Source organism: Danio rerio, chromosome 23, assembly GCF_049306965.1.
Source record: "Danio rerio strain Tuebingen ecotype United States chromosome 23, GRCz12tu, whole genome shotgun sequence".
Taxonomy (NCBI): Eukaryota; Metazoa; Chordata; class Actinopteri; order Cypriniformes; family Danionidae; genus Danio; species Danio rerio.
In genome coordinates this window covers 10,288,683-10,293,266 of record NC_133198.1, presented here as the reverse complement: position 1 = coordinate 10,293,266, position 4,584 = coordinate 10,288,683, and positions in this window count along the sequence as shown.

Genomic DNA, 4,584 nt, shown 5'->3' with positions numbered 1-4,584 from the left:
TCTTTTGTCTTCAGTGGTTCTTTTATCATGCCTTTCTCTTTTTTTTACTCCGCATAGGAATGCACAAATGCAGCTAAAATGCAGCTAAAATGCAGCTTGATATTAAATATATACTTTCCAATAAAAAGCAATTAATTGTTAATTATTTTCAAGAAAAGTTCAAATCTAATGGCCCTAATAATTAATAAAAAAAACTTTTGAATATTAAAAAACACTTAATGATTTTATTAAATCATATATGTCAAACCACTTATAGCCTTTCTTTTAATATCCCTTTTATTCCCTTTATTGTAATGACAGGAAAGTTGTATCACTCTTAACATTATGACCCATATCTTGAATTCATACTTGCACACATACTATTAATTCTAAAAAAAAAAAAAAAGCATTCCTTAAAGCAAGAAAGGGTTTTTGCAAGGGACAAAGTTGTGACCAACATTAATAAAAATAAATACAAATTAGCATTTAATAATAAGAGTTGGAAAAAAGGGGAAGTAATTTAAGACTGTGGGGAACAAATATAGAGGTTATGTATTTTTTTTTTTTTTTTTTTTTATGTTTACCACCCTTCTTAATACAAATTATGTTGTTAGGACAAAAAATGGTGCACAGCACACGTACACACACTTCTCGTCTCAAAATTAGTAAGGTCAACATGAAAAAAATGAGGGTAACAAAAAGTATCAAGGGTTCAGAGAGTTAAACATCGCTCTTAAATGTACACTTCATGTTCAACATTTGTTAGACGATACCGACCAGCGACCACTATTCACACGCGTTCCCATAGGACCTGAAAACCGCACCTAACCAGGCAGTGCCAAAATATCATGTTACAACAGGCAGGCTGAGCTCCCATTCAATGAGGGTTAACCTGGCAGGTCAGTCAGTATTACTCAAACTTCTTGAAGGACAATTCTGTTGTTGTTTAAGTGGATAAATCTGATAATTGCCCTGTGAGAGATTTCAGTCTGTTCATTTATCAGAGTGTGCTGCAGGTCAGATTTATGAAACGGCCTAGCTGTGCATTACCTGATACTTTTGGTACACCTTCATCAAGCTGATCCAAAATGAAATTCTTTAATGGTGCAGAGACACGTCAAAGAAGATACACAATTTCATTTGCAGTTTTTCTCAGTTGCTTTGGTGCATTTCTCACTACACTATTTACATTTGCACAACAGGTAATGCATTTCTCAAAACAATTAGTCATTTGTGCACATCCTAGTAGTAGCAGTTTTTCATTCCTTTTAACAAATTGTGAATGCTTTTGGACATGCATCAATTGCTTTCATACAACTCTCTGCTGTTTAGAACATTATCATCTGCTTATGTCATGTCAGTCAAAATTAACTAAACTTGTAAATGCTGAATAGTCATTCTATATAAAACGAATACTCCTCATTTCATTACTTGAGTCATTACATACAAAAAATTTTGAACTAGTTGTCAAAATCTGTCAAGCTAATTTTTTTAACAAATTTAAATCTTTATTTTCCTGAAAATTTCTTTAAAATTGAACAATTTCATGAATGATTTACAGACCTGTGTATGTTGTAGGCTCAGTTCCAATATGTACTGCAATATTGTGTACAGTTGTGCACAGCTCTACCTAAAGGGAGTTTATGTTTGTTGTAAATAAGGGTGTGTTTATTCTTTTGCACAATGCTGGGAATAAATTAGGATTGCAAAGAGCAAATGCAGTAAAAATGTGAAACATACATACTTAGATACCTTACTAATGCAGTGATGTCTAACTTTACAAATGGCTGTGCAAATAGTATCAAGTGCTGTCTTGAGCATTTTCAGGACGAGTCACCAGAATTAGACTTTTTTGCATTGAAAAAATGTAGAGAGTAAACTGTCTAAATGAAAACATGACTAAGCCATTTGACTGTCTTGTTCATAAACAATGGTGTCAGGACTTTTCATTTTCATGACACTGACACTTTGATTGACATGAATAATTGCTTTTAAGGAATGAACTATCCATTTTGAGTATGTGACATGCTTTTGCAGGTTATCAGCTAGGTTTTGCCGTTTGTACTAATTGTTTTGAGAAAGTCATTAAATGTTGTGCAAAAATGCACAGGTGTTGTGAGAAACGCACCAAAGCGACTGAGAAAAACTGTAAGATAACTAGTTTGATCTACTACATATTGCCGCCCCCTAACGGTACAGGGGTGGACGTCTAGATGATTATTTCAAACTATAGCCTAAACAATTAATTTAAAACGTATCTGTCTATCTATCTATCTATCTATCTATCTATCTATCTATCTATCTATCTATCTATCTATCTATCTATCTATCTATCTATCTATCTATCTATCTATCTATCTATCTATCTATCTATCTATCTATCTATCTATCTATCATCTATCTATCCATCCATCCATCCATCCATCCATCCATCCATCCATCCATCTCCATTTAAAATATGTAACAGAAATATGTAACAAAGAACAAAGTAATGAACACAAAACTTCATTTTATTACATTAAAATATTAATGTTTAAAAATTCTTTTAAAAAGTTGGTTAACAAACAGACAAGTTTCACACGTTTACATGGTATATAACATCTTTCTTTGAAGATAGCTAGTTAACATTATTTAATGATGAAAATGTGATAAAATTGAATGAAAAGTTGCTGTTAATTTATGGGAAGTGGTCACACTTCAAAATAAAAATATGCTTTTTACGAATTATCATGGAGAACAGTTTAAGCTAAATAAAATTATAATTTAAAAAAATTATAATAAAAGTCACTTACATCTTGATGTGATCTGAGGGAGAGTAAATTAACAGCAAATTTTCATTCTGGGTTAAACTATCCCTTTAAATGTTTTATCCAGCCAATGGCATTGCATTAAAGTTTTTCTTAATTGCTTTGGCACATTTTTCAAAACAGACTTAACATTCTCTAAACTGTGAGTGCAAATATCAAAACCGTTTGTTGGACCTTTATTGAATGTCTGCAAAATATAGTTACTCAATCAAAACCCAAAAATGCTTCAAAATCTAGTTATTGTGTCAGTAATTTGGCCAAGGCTAACAAATCATCAAATCTATTTGCATCACATTGTGATGCACTGTGATGCTGGCTTGAGAAATCCGTTCTCAAAGACTCATTATTTGGGTAGCACACATATTCTGAATGCCTTCAGCAGAATTCAAATGAGCCATTTTAATCTAGATTAATATAGATTAATTCCGAGATTTATCTAGATTAAAAAATGAATCTATGCCCACCTATAATATATATACATATAAGTAGTTTTGTACCATATATGATAAATAGATAACGCAAGTTACTGCAAGTAGAGGTAATTTGCCAATTTAGCAGACATTACAAACAATGTCAATCTCAAATATTTATGGTGTAAACATATTATTGTGGAAAAAGGAATATATTTTTAATGATTTTTGTCTCCTTTTTTATTAACTGTATTTGTGTTGTTTAAATGTGATATATTAACTGAACTTCTTATGTTGAGAGTGATATGCTTTGCATACTAATGAAGCATTTTTGCAGAAATAGATGAAACTGATAGAAATGCAAAAACCTAATTGTCTAAAATCAACTTGAGCTCTGCAGCTAAACGTCCTGTAAGCAGAGATGGGTTGAAACTGAACACAGAATATGTGCAGTTGAGAAAGTCTTATGCTTTTAATGTTGTGCAGAGAATTCGTAGAAAAAGAGGACGAATGTATGGGTGCAGCCAATGGTGGACTGGAGAATGATTGACAAGTGAATTTCACTATAAATGCGCTAATCAGAAAATGAAAATTGCTATGCACCTCCTGAATGTAACTTTTGCATTACATTGAGGATAACAGAATCGATCTGTGAATCAAATTATTCATTTGTATCCGATAAATTACTACGATTTTTTTTGCCTTTTTTATTGAACATGGAATTGACTAGATATTCCAACAATGTGCATATACATTCATTCATTCATTTTCTCGTTGGCTTAGTCCCTTTATTAATCTAGGGTCGCCACAGCAGAATGAACCGCCAACTTATCAAGCAAGTTTTCACGCCCATCTCTGGGAAACATCCACACATACACACTCATACACAACAGATAATTTAGCCTACCCAATTCACCTGTACTGCATGTCTTTGGACTGTGGGGGAAACCGGAGGAAACCCGGAGGAAACCCATGCGAACGCAGGGAGACATGCAAACTCCACACAGAAACGCCAACTGAGCCGAGGATCGAAACGTGCTACCCACTGCGCCACTGTGTCGCCCTATGTGCATATACAAATGTTTGATAATTGAATAAATAGTTTTGAGTGTGACGATGAACGATGAAAAATTATTGAGAAGTTGTGAAGAGTTTAAATGAGAATTGGCTCATTAGTTTTGATCAACAAGCCATTTGCAAATTTTTTTTTGTTTGCACACATGTGCCAAAGCATTTGCAGTTTGCTTAAATCAATAAGAAATGCCACACTGAAGTGAACAATAAGCTAATTGTGCAGAGATTTAAAATTTACTGTTTTGAAAAATAAAAATATCAATCAAAATTAGAGCCAAAGCAATTCAGAAAAACTGTAAAAAGTAAACTGCTTA